The sequence below is a fragment of the Macaca fascicularis genome, chromosome 7 (assembly GCF_037993035.2).
Source record: "Macaca fascicularis isolate 582-1 chromosome 7, T2T-MFA8v1.1".
Lineage (NCBI taxonomy): Eukaryota > Metazoa > Chordata > Mammalia > Primates > Cercopithecidae > Macaca > Macaca fascicularis.
Genome location: NC_088381.1, coordinates 51,440,539 through 51,455,532, shown reverse-complemented (window position 1 = coordinate 51,455,532; position 14,994 = coordinate 51,440,539). Strand labels below are relative to the sequence as shown.

General features: G+C 43.4%; 1 protein-coding gene and 1 long non-coding RNA gene across 5 annotated transcripts in view; one reads left to right on the top strand and one right to left on the bottom strand.

Moving 5' to 3' along the window:
• Nucleotides 1–14,994, top strand: part of CYP11A1 (cytochrome P450 family 11 subfamily A member 1) — a 30,574-nt gene that overhangs the window by 2,823 nt on the left and 12,757 nt on the right. The gene's annotated exons all lie outside the window — the stretch shown is intronic.
• On the bottom strand, nt 1,572–14,383 carry LOC123574458 (uncharacterized). 3 transcript variants are annotated; one of them, XR_012415172.1, is made up of 3 exons: nt 14,287–14,383; nt 8,140–8,332; nt 1,572–4,025 (listed from the first exon to the last, which is right to left on the bottom strand). It is a non-coding gene; the product is annotated as an uncharacterized lncRNA (long non-coding RNA). The 3 variants fall into 3 exon arrangements; XR_006699343.3 differs by having other exon boundaries at nt 1,572–2,775; XR_012415171.1 differs by having other exon boundaries at nt 1,572–8,332.

Here is a 14,994-nt window from a genome sequence, read left to right as displayed (position 1 = left end):
GCTTCTGTCCCGTGCTCACTTCACATAGATCTCTAGTTATCCTTGCTTCCTCCTCTCTTCCCTTTTCACCACTTCCTAGACCCTCAGTAGCAACTCCTTATTTTATTAAACTCTTTTGTTACCGGTGGAGGGCGTGCAGGTTCTTGGTGTCTTGACAAAATGCACAACGTAAGGAAGGAAGGAAGGGATTTACTGAAAATGAACTTATATGCCACAGTGTGGGAGCAGGCGGAGCATAGGGGCTCAAAGGCCCTGTTACAGAATTGTGGGGTGTTTACCCCCTAGAGGATTCCATTGGCTACTTCAGATACACCTTATGTAAATGGAGAGGATGAAGTATTCAAGTTACATGGTCACACGCCCTATGGAGAGGATATTTCCTGTTATAGCTGAAGTGTGAATCGATCTTAGGTTCTCTGTCTCCCGACCCTATTTTCCTGCCTCATCTGCCCCTTCAAGAGATGTGATCCCCATAAATCTTTATGGGAGGCAGAGGGACCGATGGTCTTTTTTCTGTAACTGCTTCATGCCGGCTTGGGGCATAGTCCCTACCTATTGGGGATCACGGTAAATCTCCTACCACTGAATTTCTATAATCTTCATTTGATGTATTTCTCTATAGACCACAAGTGCCAGCAGCTGCACAGATACTTCTCTGTTTAGCCAGTTCTATTATAACTTTCACAAGAGAATTTAGGGTCTGTAGCCTTTAGAGTAGAATTTGCTATAGAACCTATCATGAAGGATGCATTTCTAATCATTGCTTCTTTTACTTTAAACCATGGAAAAAGGACCTAACAAATGATGCCCTTTTGGAAGAGTGAAGGACTTCTGGCGATGTGCTCTTTAACCCACGATGTGGGTTATGTGGAGTGAATCAATTTTTTGTTTTTGACTGATTATGAGCTAATGCATGTACCATTAAAGTTTCTTACCCACACTGGGCCTTTATCCTTTATCCATGTATAAGGCTGGCTGCAAACTCATTCACAAATAAAAGTGTACCCCATAAGTGCACATAACAGACCCCTTTTCCACTTCTATTGTTTGTAGAAGGCATAAGCAAGAAAAAATACTCAAAGATAAGAGTTTCATGACAGTAGAAGTCTTAATCTGTGAATTTGGGAAAAGCTGTTCACATCAATGATGCCATCTTCTTCTTGGGAGAAATTTCCCTGGTTAGTTTAACCTTAAGAGTCCCAATGGGTGCACAACTCCAAGAGCATGGAGGAACCCTTCTCAGTTGTGAGGTTATGAACCGAAAGTTCAAGGTCCTGAAGTTTTGCTATAGTATAGATGGCAAGGACAGTCTTTCTCTGATGTTTCCAGAAGATTCAAACCATAAGAAGCGTTTTTTTAATCTGGTGAAAATACACTGTAGCATAATAATCTACTGTTATAACATCAGCCCTCTTGCATGGGAAAGCTTTTCTACAACCAGAAAACATGCATGGAAAATAACAATGGAATGAAATCCCTTTATAAAACGTTTAAATGGCTGACCAGATGACCAAATGTACCTGAAGCTTTGTTTTCCCAGGAATATGGGATCAAGCATTGGTTATAAAAAATTTTCTGTTGTTGTTATTTAGTTTTTATTTCATAGTCATAAACTTTAACTCCACTCTGCAGTCCAGCTAGGCATGGAAGGGAACTGCAGTAGAGCACAAAGATACAGGATACTGCGAGCAAATGGGGTGGAGGGTGCTGTCCTGAGCTACAGAAGGAATGGTCTGGTGGTTAAGACAAAATGTAAGTCAAACTTATTAGAGTTGTCTACAGTCAACAATGCTGATCTTCTTCCTGGTCTTGCCATTCCTGGATCCAAAGTGCTCCATGGCCTCCACAATATTCATACTTCTTTCACCTTGCCAAAGACCACATGCTTGCCATCCAACCACTCAGTCTTGGCAGTGCAGATGAAAAACTGGGAACCATTTGTGTTGGATCCAGCACTTGCCATGGACAAGATGCCAGGACCTGTAAGCTTTAGGATAAAGTTCTCATCATCAAATTTCTCCCTGCAGAGGGACTTGCTGTAGCAGGACAAGCTGCAGACAACACCTCTCAGACACTGAGTTGTAAAGGAAGGGCTTTATTCAGCTGAGAGCATCGGCAGGCTACTGCCCTAAAATCTGAGCTCCCCGAATGCACAATTTCTGTCCCTTTTAAGGGCTCACAACACTAAAGATTTCATATGAAAGGGTCGTGATTGAGCAATCTAGGGGATATGTGACAGGGGTTTCATGCACTGATAGTCAGAGAGAAACAGAACAGGGCAGGGAGTTTCACAATGTTCTTCTATACAATGCCTGGAATCTATGAATAACATCGGCTTCTAAGTTATGAGTTGATTTTTAACTACTAGGTTTAGGCCAGGCAGGCTCAGGCCTGGTTTTGGGCCTGATGCTGGGCTGCCTGTCTTTGGTTTCACTTCGTTGTTTTTTCTTAAAACAGGTACTAAGTATAAAACAATATAAAACAATATGAGAGGGCCTCTCTCTTTCCTCATTGCCACCAGTGCCATTATGGCATGTGAAGTCACCACCCTGACACATAAACCCTGGAATAATTCTGTGAAAGTAGGAATCATTATAACCAGATCCTTTCTCTCCAGTGCTCAGAGCACAAAAGTTTTCTGCTGTTGTTGGAACATTGTCTGCAAACAGCTCGAAGAAGACACGGCCCAAGGGCTTGCCATGACAGCGATATTGAAGAACACGGTGGGGTTGACCGTGGCTGATAGTACAGGGTTCCTGGTGGCAGTGATGGCGTCTGCAAAGCCACAGGTTATAAACTAAACTACTTTAGTTTCAATATTAGCTGGTTTAACACGAAAGTCTGTTCTTGATAAGTAGTTAATTTTTTTGTTTGTTTGTTTTACGTGGGTTAGTAGCTTTATACAAGGAAATTTGGTCATTTCTGTGTTTACAATAACTTAACATAATAGCTATAATTGTGATTGGTAACATATACTTAGATAGTAGAATTTTAGAAATCCCATACAATTTTGGAATATATATTAGTATTATTCACAAAAATCTAAAGAAGATTAAACATCATTTTGGCAATTCCCTGTGACTAAACATGGCAAATAATCCTGTTTACCTCTTTTCTGGGTGTTTTCAGGGGCCCTCTGATTCATCCAGAAAGCCAGGCATTAGGAAAGACAATCTTGAAACTGAAGTTTGATTTTGGAATTCCAGATTACCATAAATTATTTATTTTGCCAAAATGATGACTTGGAAATTTTAAAGAAGCAAAAACTTCTTATAACCTTCTACAAGACAAACAAAAAAAGCAAAACAAAACAAAAACCCAACCCAACACGTTCTACTGTTCTTATACATCTTGCATGTAAAACTGTTTCCAGTAGTCTTAATTCCATGTTACAATGGCGAATTTGTTTTTTTTGAGGCAAAGTTTCACTCTGATTGCCCAGGTTTGAGTGCAATGGCATGATCTCGGCTCACTGCAACCTCTGCCTCCTGAGTTCAAATGATTCTTCTGCCTCAGCCTCCCCAGTAGCTGGGATTACAGGCATGCGCCACCATGCCCAACTAATTTTGTATTTTTACTAGAGATAGGGTTTCACCATGTTGGTCAGGCTAGTCTTGAACTCCTGACCTTAGGTGATCCACCCACCTCAGCCTCCCCAAATGCTGGGATTACAGGTGTGAGCCACCACGACTGGCCTATAATGGCGAATTTTAACATAAAACTGGTAAGTTAGGCCAGGTAAGGTGACTCACGCCTGTAATCCCAGCACTTTGGGAGGCCAAGGCAGGTGGATCATGAGGTCAGGAGTTCAAGACCAGCCTAGGCAAGATGGTGAAACCCCGTCTCTACTAAAAATACAAAAAAAAAAAAAAAAAAAAAAAAGTTAGCCAGTTGTGGTGGTGTCTGTAATTCCAGCTACTCGGGAGGCTGGGGCAGAGAATTGCTTGAAACTGGGAGATGGAGACTGTGGGTGAGCTGAGATTGCACCACTGCACTCCAGCCTGGGGGACAGAGCGAGACTCTGTCTAAAAAAAAAAAAAACAAAACTGGTAAGTTAAGTTCTGATAAGGTTTGACCACTTCCAGCACAGCTAGGGGCATGGCCAACTCCACATGTCCCCAGGCCTTACCTAGCTGAAAAGCAGTCAAGTTCAACAATTTTCAAAAGCCAAAGAAGCAGTTTATCACGTTAGAGGATTTAGCAAACCTAGTATTTGAACATAATGTACACCACATGTTTACATTTTGAAGACAATTGTATTTTTCCAATAATCTTGAAAACTGTCTTTATTTCACAAATATTGCTAAAGTCACGGGAACTAAAAGGCATTACACTTTCTATTTTTCTGACAAAATATTTGACCTAAGCTCTTATTAAACCAATTAATTTAAAATTTTACAGAGGAAATATACAGTGACTTTTACTTTATATTTAACCAGTTTGCAGAGAGAGAGAAAGAGCCCAGAGACTGACTCATAAGAAATTCTTATCCTTTTGCCGGCATGCCAGATTTCTGGGTTTTCTCTTTCACACACATCCGTGTGAAGAGACCACCAAACAGGCTTTGTGTGAGCAACAAAGCTTTTTAATCACCTGGGTGCAGGCGGGCTGAGTCCGAAAAGAGTCAGTGAAGGGAGATGGGGATGGGGCTGTTTTATAGGATTTGGGTAGGTAATGGAAAATTACAGTCAAAGGAGTTGTTATCTGGCTGGCAGGGGCAGGGGACACAAGGTGCTCAGTGGGGGAGCTTTTGAGCCAGGATGAGCAGGAGAAGGAATTTCACAAGGTAATGTCATCAGTTAAGGCAGGAATAGGCCATTTTCACTTCTTTTGTGATTATTCAATTACTTCAGGCCATCTGGATGTAGGTCACAGGGGATATGATGGCTTAGCTTGGACTCAGAGGCCTGACATTCCTGTCTTCTTATATTAATAAGAAAAATAGGGCCAGGCGCGGTGGCTCACGCCTGTAATCCCAGCACTTTGGGAGGCCTAGGCGGGCGGATCACAAGGTCAGGAGATCGAGACCACGGTGAAACCCCGTCTCTACTAAAAATACAAAAAATTAGCCAGACGCGGTTGTGGGCGCCTGTAGTCCCAGCTACTCGGGAGGCTGAGGCAGGAGAATGGCGTGAACCCGGGAGGCGGAGCTTGCAGTGAGCTGAGATCCGGCCACTGCACTCCAGCCTGGGCGACAGAGCGAGACTCCGTCTCAAAAAAAAAAAAAAAAAAAAAAAAAAGAAAAATAACATAAAATAGTGTTGAAGTGTTGAGGCAGCAAAAATTTTGGGGGTGGTATGGAGAGATAATGGGCGATGTTTCTCATGACTGCTTTGAGCAGGATTAGGGGCAGCGTGGGAACCTAGAGTGGGAGAGATTAATCTGAAGGAAGATTTTGTGATAAGGGGTGATATTGCGGAGTTGTTAAAAGGAGCATTTGTCATATAGAATGATTGGTGATGGTCTGGAGGCAGTTTTGTATAAATTGAAAACCTACACAGAAGACACAAGGTCCGAATAAGAAAAGGAGAAAAACAGGTATTAAAGAACTAAGAACTGGGAGGACCCATGACATCCAATCAGAGAGTGCCCAAGGGGGTTCAGTGTAATTACTTGTTTGGTTGGTGAGTTTTTGGGCTCTATTTTTGACAAAAGTCTTTTTTTTTTTTTTTTTAAAGTTGGAGCCTGAGCTTGGTGAGCTGTGTTTTTAAAAGACCATTAGTCCGTTTTACCTTTCCTGAAGATTGAGGATGGTAAGGGATATGAAGGTTTCACTGAATACCAAGAGCCTGAGAAACTGCTTGGGTGATTTGACTAATAAAGTCCGGCCTGTTATCAGACTGTATAGAGGTAGGAAGGCCAAACCAAGGAATTATGTCTGACAGAAGGGAAGAAATGACCATGGTGGCCTTTTCAGATCCTGTGGGAAAGGCCTCTACCCATCCAGTGAAAGTGTCTACGCAGACCAAGAGGTATTTTAGTTTCCTGACTCAGGGCACGTGAGTAAAGTCAATTTGCCAGTCCTGGGCAGGGGCAAATCCCCAAGCTTGATGTGTAGGTAAGAGAGGGGGCCTGAACAATCCCTGAGGAGTAGTAGAATAGCAGATGGAACACTGAGAAGTGATTTCCTTGAGGATAGATTTCCATGATGGAAAGAAAATGAGAGATTCTAAGAGGCAAGCTAGTGGTTTGTAACCTACATGGAAGAGGTTATGAAATGACGACAGAATAGGATGGGCCTGTGAGGTTGGAAGGAGATATTTTCCTTGGTGTAAGAACCATTTGCCTTGTGTGGGAATAGATTGATAGGTGGAAGTTTCAGTGGGGCAGTAGGTGGGAGGGGCTGATGAGAAGGAGAAAAACTGGCCATGAGGGACAGAAGTTGGAAGCTAGCTGCTTCTTTAGCTACCTTATCAGCATAAGCATTGCCTTGAGCAATGCAATCTGATGCCTTTTGATGGCACTTGCAGCGAATGACTTCATCTTCCTTCAGAAGTAAAGCGACCTTGAGAAGAATTTTTATTAAAGAGGCATTAATGATGGAGGACCCTTGTGTAGTGAGGATACCTCTTTCAGCACATATAAGTATGGTGGTGCAGGATATGGAAAGCATGTTTAGAGTCAGTATAAATATTGACATGTAATTCCTTTGCAAGAGTGAGGGCTGGAGTTAAGACAATGAGTTCGGCTTGCTGAGAGGTAGTGCAGGGGGGCAGAAAGTATATGCATCAAGTATGGGGAAGAAAATAGATTTTGGAAGTTATGAGAACTGTAGAGAGTGAGTTGAGCACAGTTTGTGATTTTGAGGGCCTCTAAAAGTATTAAAGCAGCGGTAGCCACCACACGCAGACATGAGGGCTAGGCTAAAACAGTAAGGTCAAGTTGTTTGGACAGAAAGGCTACAGGGTGTGGTCCTGGCTCTTGTGTAAGAATTCCACCCACACAGCCCTGCACTTCAGCCGTGTGTAATGAAAAAAGGTTGGGATGAGTTAGGGAGAGCTAGTGTGGGAGCAGCTTCTAGGGCTGTTTTTAAGGAACAGAAAGAGGAGCAGCAAAAGTTTTAGGATCTATGGGGTCAGCTAGGGTTGCTTTTGTGAGTTTATATAATGGTTTAGTCAGGATGGTAAAACTAGGTATCCAAAGGTAGAGTATCTAACCATGCCTAGGAAGGAAAGGAGTTGTTTTGTAGAAGGGGTTGGGGTTTGGGAGATTAGCTGGACACGATCAGCAGGGAGAGCACGTGTGTTTTTATGAAGAATTATGTCAAGATAGGTAACAGATGAGGAAGAAATTTGGGCTTGACTGAAGTAATGGGGGCTGTCTGTGAAGCCTTGTGGCAGTACAGCCCAGGTAATTTGCTGAGCCTGATGGGTGTCAGGGTCAGTCCAAGTGAAAGCAAAGAGAGGCTGGGATGAAGGGTGCAAAGGAATAGCAAAGAAAGCATGTTTGAGATCCAGAGCAGAATAATGGGTTGTGGAGGGAGGTATTGAGGACAGGAAAGTATATGGGTTTGGCACCACGGGGTGAATAGGCAAAACAATTTGGTTGATAAGGTGCAGATCCTGAACTAACCTATAAGGCTTGTCTGGTTTTTGGACAGGTAAAAGGGGGGAATTGTAAGGAGAGTTTATAGACTTTAAAAGGCCATGCTGTAACAGGCAAGTGATAACAGGCTTTAATCCTTTTAAAACATGCTGTGGGATGGGATATTGGTGTTGAGCCGGGTAGGGGTGATTAGGTTTTAATGGGATGGTAAGGGGTGCATGATCAGTCACCAAGGAGGGAGTAGAGGTGTCCCATACCTGTGGATTAAGGTGGGGAGATACAAGGGGAGGATGTGAAGGAGGCTTTGAACTGGGGAAAAGGGCGGCAACAAGGTGTGGCTGTAGCCTAAGAATAGTCAGGGATGCAGATAATTTAGTTAAAATGCCTAGACCTAATAAGGCAACTGGGCAGGTGGGGAGTCCCAAAAGGACTAAAAAGGAGTGCATAAAAGAATATTGTCCAAGTTGGCACCAGAGTTGGAAGCCTGGCCATCAATACCCACAATAGTTATGGAGGCAAAGGAAACAGACCCTTGAAAAGAAGGTAATGTGGAGTTGGTGGCCTCCGTATTGATTAAGAAGGGGATGGACTTACCCTCCACTGTAAGAGTTACCTAAAGCATCTGTGATTGTCCAGGAGGCTTCCGAGGTGATGGGGCAGCATCAGTCTTCAGCCGCTAAGCCGAGAAGATCTGGGAAGAAGTCAGTCAGAGAGCCTTGGGCCAGAGTTCCAGGGGCTCTGGGAGTGGCTGCTGGGCAAGTTGGACAGTCTGATTTCCAGTGGGGTCCTGCACAGATGGGACATGGCTTAGGAGGATTCCCAGGCTGCGGGCAATACTTGGCCCAGTGGCCAGATTTCTGGCACTTGAAGCAAGATCCTGGGGTGGGCGGTCCTGGAAGAACGCCTGGCCACTGTGGTTCAAGCGTTTTGAAGTTCTTGTGTGCTGGAGATGCAGCTGGGTTTTATCTCACAGCAGACGCAAGTAATTTTAACTCAGAAATGCACTGCCTTCTGGCTGCCTCCTCTCTATTATTGTACACTTTGAAGGCAAGGTTGATTAATTCCTGTTGTGAGGTTTGAGGGCCGGATTCTAATTTTTGAAGCTTTTTTCTAATGTCAGGGGCTGACTGGGTGATAAAATGCATATTGAGAATAAGATGGCCTTCTGATCATTTAGGGTCTAGGGTTGTAAAGCGTCTCAGGGTTGCTGCCAAATGAGCCATAAACTGGGGTGGGTTTTTATATTTGATGAAAAAGAGCCTAAATGCCAACTGATTTTGGAGAGGTCGGATAAAGAAAAAGGGCATTAACCTTGACTATGCCTTTAGCTCCAGCCACCTTTTTAAGAGGAAATTGTTGGGCAGGTTGGGGAGGGCCAGTCATGGAATGAAACTGTAAGCTGGACTGGGTGTGGGGAGAGGAGGTGATAGAAGGATTACAGGGTGGAGGAGCAGAAGCTGAGGACGAATTGGAGCCTGATTCAGCCTGGCTGGGGAGCGACCTGAGGAGCAGTCTGGGGATAAGGGGAGAGGTCAGATGGGTTGGTAGAAAAGGAAGATCGGAAAGACTCAGCAACACTTGGGGTTGGGACTGAGGGGACAGGCAGGAGGGAAAGAAGGAAAATTTGGGATGAGATGCATTGGAAACAGAGACTAGGGAGGGACCAATGTGTAAAAGAATGGCTGGACGTCAGGCACCTCAGACCATTTGCCCATTTTACAACAAGAATTATCTAGATCTTGTAGGATGGAGAAATGGAAAGTGCCATTTTCTGGCTATTTGGAACCATTGTCTAGTTTGTATTGGGATTAAGTGGCATTACAGAAGAAAATAAGGTGTTTAGGTTTTAGGTCATGTGTGAATTGAAGAGGTTTTAAGTTCTTGAGAACACAGGCTAAGCAAGAAGAGGGAGGAATGAAAGGTGGAAGGTTGCCCATAGTGAAGGAGGCAAGCCCAGAGAAAAGAGAGGGTAGAGACATGGAGAGAAGGGATGAGGGGTGCTTGCCCCCCCAGGAAAGTGGAGAGAAAAGAGAGGGTAGAGACATGGAGAGAAGGGGTGGGGGTTGCTTGCCCCCAAAATAGTAGTGCTTGCCACTAAGGGTGAAGGATCAAGGCAGGTGTCCCCACGGTGATCAGACACCTCTGAAACATGGGGGTGTAATCAAGCATTTGTCCCCACAGTGATTAAACACTAAGGGAAGACTGTCTTCACGAGTCTGTGACTGGCGCCAGAGTTTTGGTTTTACGGATAAAATGTGTCTCCTCTGTCTCTACCAGAAAAGGAAAGGAACTGAAATTAAGAGAAGGGAGAGATTGAAAGATGGCACCAAGATTGAAAGGAGAAAGAGGTTGAGGGATAGTGAGAGAGGCTAGAGAAGAGAGTAAAAAGAGGCCACTTACTGGATTTAAAATTGGTGAGATGTTCCCTGGGCTGGTTGGTCTGAGGACCTGAGGTCTTAGGTGGATCTTTCTCATGGAGCAAAGAACAGGAGGACAGGGGATTGATCTCCCAAGGGAGGTCCCCCCATCCGAGTCACAGCACCAAATTTCACATGCATCCATGTGAAGAGACCACCAGACAGGCTTTGTGTGAGCAATAAAGTTTTTTAATCACCTGGGTGCAGGTGAGCTGAGTCTGAAAAGAGAGTCAGCAAAGGGAGATAAGGGTGGGGCTGTTTTATAGGATTTGGGTATGTAATGGAAAATTACTGTCAAAGGGGGTTGCTCTTTGGCTGGCAGGGGTGGGGGGTCACAAGGTGCTCAGTGGGGGAACTTTTGAGCCAGGATGAGCCAGGAGAAGGAATTTCACAAGGTAAAGTCATCAGTTAAGGCAGGAATAGACCATTTTCACTTATTTTGTGATTCTTCAGTTACTTCAGGCCATCTGGATGTATACGTGCAGGTCACAGGGGATATGATGGCTTAGCTTAGGCTCAGAGGCCTGACACTCTCCCTGAGTGGCCCTAGGGACCCTGCTTGACAGTATGCAAACAAACACATTGCAATGAATTAAGAATATTCATAAATAGTTTACAAATTTTGGAGAAACTAGGCAGAGAGAGAGAAATACGACTAAAATTCTATTTGTGACGGTAAACTCAACACACTTAAAGTATCAGGAAGCCTAAAATCCAAAAGGTTAGTTTAAGGATAAAAAAGCTAGTATGCCCCATTAATTCCTGCAGGCCCAACAAAGGTAGCTTAGGAATTCCAGATAAATGAATGAATGATTACTTGCTAGAAATGCATAGGACCACAGAACTAAATGAAAACCTTCCACTAGGAACTAAGAAAAATCATGGTTTTATGTACATGCATACACAAGCAAAGTCAGAGGAGAATAAACAGCAAACAAATGAAAACTAGAAGCAAAAACAAATAAGCAGGAAACCAACCCTAACTTTTCCTATTCAATTTACCCTGGAGGCTGCAGTGTTACCTAGGGCCCTCAAAAACCAACATAATGAATATTTTATTCCTGATACACAATTCAGTATCCTTAAGTTCACTAATATTTTCATACATCATATGCAATTAACAAATTCACTTGGCTGGGCGCGGTGGCTCAAGCCTGTAATCCCAGCACTTTGGGAGGCTGAGAAGGGTGGATCACGAGGTCAGGAGATCGAGACCATCCTGGCTAACATGGTGAAACCCCGTCTCCACTAAAAAATACAGAAAACTAGCCGGGCGAGGTAGCGGGCGCCTGTAGTCCCAGCTACTCGGGAGGCCGAGGCAGAAGAATGGCGTGAACCTGGGAGGCGGAGCTTGCAGTGAGCTGAGATCCGGCCACTGCACTCCAGCCTGGGTGACAGAGCGAGACTCCGTCTCAAAAAAAAAAACCAAAAAAAACCAAAAAAACCAAATTCGCTTTAGGCATATGACCAATAAGTACTACAGCACTATCCACGCAAAACAGTAAACACAGTATGAAGCAATGCAAGCATGTATGTGGAATTTGGCTCCACACTAAATCCAGCTTCATGCTTAACTATATTAAAAAAAGAGTTGCCAAACTGCTGATGCATTTTTACAATACTTCTTGCTTTAATCAAGACTAAGAGCTTTAACTATAAAAATGTTAGTTAGCCAAATGTTTCCAATTCTTTATCATGTTTTAAAGGATATTTTATTATTTAAACTTTTCCACATCTTTCTCCCCTTTTTAATGGTACCTTACTACATTGTTTCATAAATAACCTTTTCAAAACTGTAACTTGAACTAACTTTTAGATAACTTCTGAATTAGACAAAATTATTCTTTTCTTTTTTTACTAATAACCCTTTTGGACACATTTTGTATACAGAATTACGTATTAACTGGAAACCTTATCCTTAGTAATGTAAAACTTCAGTGAAACCCTAAAAAACAAGAAATCCTGAACTCTCAGATATGGGCATTTATAGATAAGAACGATTCCACAATTTTAGAAACATATTTCCCCATATCACAACCCTTTCTTACTTGGAAATGACCCAGATATTAAATGAGCACCAAAAATAACTTTAAGATTTTAATTTACACAAAAAGTTTACCTACAGCATTTATCCCATTCAGTGTACTCAATTTTTACTTTTAACAAGGGAGACATGAAACACTAATTAACATATGTAAAAGGAACATCGGTTTGGTCCTGAAAGGTGGGACAACTCAAGGCAAGGAGTGGGCTTGGGGGCTTTCAGATCACAGGTGGGAGACAAACGTTTGTGTTCTTTTGAGTTTCTGATTAGCCTTTCCAAAGGAACCAATCAGATACGCGTTTATCTCAATGAGACTTTGAATGGAATGGGAGACAGGCTCGCCCCAAGCAGCTCCCAGGTCGAATTAGCACTGACATTTAAAAATATCTAGTGGTGGCTCACGCCTGTAATCCCAGCACTTTGGGAGGCCGAGATGGGCGGATCACGAGGTCAGGAGATCGAGACCATCCTGGTTAACATGGTGAAACCCCATCTCTACTAAAACAGAAAAAATTAGCCGGGTGTGGTGGTGGGTGCCTGTGGTCCCAGCTACTGGGGAGACTGAGGCAGGAGAACGGCGAGAACCCAGGAGGCAGAGCTTGCAGTGAGCCAAGATCGTGCCACTGCACTCCAGCCTGGGTGACGAAGTGAGATTCTGTCTCAAAAAAAAAAAAAAACCAAAAAACAAAAAAAAACTAGTGGTGGCTCACGCCTGTAATCCCAGTGCTTTGGAAGGCTGAGGCAGGCAGATCACAAGGTCAGGAGTTCGAGACCAGCCTGGCCAACATTGTGAAACCTCATCTCTATTAAAAAATTTAAAAATTAGCTGGGCGTGGTAACACGTGCCTGTAGTCCCAGCTACTCAGGAGGCTGAGGCAGGAGAATTGCTTGAATCTGGGAGGTGGAGGTTGCAGTGAGCCGAGACTGCATCACTGCACTCCAGCCTGGGTGACAGAATGAGACTGTCTCAAAAAACAAAACAAAACAAAACAAAACAAAAAAACTAGCAAAGACAAACATAAAATTCGGACAAAATGTATACTGATAATACTGAAGGCATTTCTATTTTTATTCTACCAATAATTTTAAAGCTAGCTTGTTTAGTAAAGTTATACTTTAAGTCACAGGATCTTGAAAATTGGTTAGACTTATTTACTTAATTTATGAGTGCTCTTTTACGTATAAGGCAATTTGGTAGACACAACATATAACAATAAGTGTACATACAAATAAACACATCTAGACATGTATACACACACATAAACAAAGATTCAATAGCTTGGAACCTTAGCCATGAGATAGCAATACAAGCTTGCCGGGTTTTGCCCCAATAGATAATCCAATGAAAGCTGTGAACCGAAATTGTGGGTAAAGCAGTCTGCATGGCAGTTTGATTTTTAAAGGCCAAACCTCCCAAGACTTCAAAGGAGGGTGTCACGTGTTAACCAGGCTCCCTGCTTAGAGCTGCAGCACAAAAGCCTGGATACATGCAATGCTATTCCACTTTCCAATTCAGCAGTATACTTCAGATTCCAAAAAGCATTGCAACTGTGAGAGAAAATTCTAAGGAGGGCTAGACCTCAGAACCTCTGCCAACAGCATCCTCTTTGGAGTGGTTGGGGTCCAATCTTAGAATCCCAGATATCTCTGGCTTTAGGTGGGCATCACACGCAGGTTTTCCCCTCCAGAGCGTACTATGAGCTTTATAAGAATAGCCATGAACTGTAATGTGAACTGGATGCCGCGTGGGCTTTTTTTGTCCTTAGCTAGTTGAGTACTATGAGGGAAGAATTTAGCGTAAGAAAAGAAGGTTTAAGCCTCCAGAAACGTGTACGAGTTTGCTCCCAGCAGCACCTCATGTAGGGATCAGGAACCACAGGCAAAAAGATTTAAAAAAAAAAGAAGTCCTTCCCGCTTTGGGACAGGGCAATTATCCCCTTTCATTCCTAGGCCTTCAGGCAGTACTGGGGAGTGACCCCAGCCTCAATTTCCAAGGAGCTACTAGGAAACAGCCGCTGAAAGACTGAAAAAGAAAGAGAGGAAAAAAAAGAAAAAATAAAAAAATAAAAAAGACCCAGGTCCCTTAAGCGAACCGGGCAGTGGCAGTCAGGCTGCTTCTCCACATGGAAACCCCTTAGTTTCACCGGCCGCGGCCAGAAATCTGCCCTGTTTAGGCACTGCCCAGCCAGAGTCCCAAGTTGGAACGGAAAAGAGAAAGAGAGGAGAGAGGTCCTGTATGGAGCAGAAAGGAAAGGGAGAAAAACGAATCCCAGACTTTACCTCTTCCTCCTGGCTGGCTGGCCAAAATATATGTTACCAGTGGACAGTGTCCAGGTTCTTGGTGTCTTGAACAAAGAATTCAACAAAATGCACAAACAAAGCAAGGAAGGGATGAAGGGATTTATTGAACATGAAAGTGCACTCCACAGTGTGGGAGGGGCCTGAGCATAGGAGCTCAAGTGCCCCTTTACAGAATTTTTGGGAGTTTAAATACCACTTAGAGCATTCCATTGATTAATTCGGTATGCCTTATGTAAATGGAGAGGATGAAGTAAAGTTACAGTAAAGTTGTGATCATACCACTGCACTCCAGCCTGGTTAACTGCATAGCCCCATTATTTCCCGTCACAGCTCAGGTGTGAATTGGCCTTATGTCCCTGCCCCCAGACCCTATGTTCCTGCATCACTTTGTGTTTTCTGAGTCACTTCCATCTGAATCTTGCAACATGTCCCTGTAGTCTGTAGTTGATGTTATTTCCCCATTTTACAGATGGGGAAACCGAGGCCCAGTGAGAAGAAGGGTCTTGTCAATGTCACACAACTCATGAGAGCAAAGCCATGGCGGGAACTGGAATTGTCTGACTTCCAGCTCTGTGTGTCATTATACTTGAACTTATAGCTAATAAACAATAAACTTCTGAATAAATGTGAGGAATTTAAAATACAATGTTTGTGGGTTTTTTTTCCTAACACAAAGGCTGTTCTTGT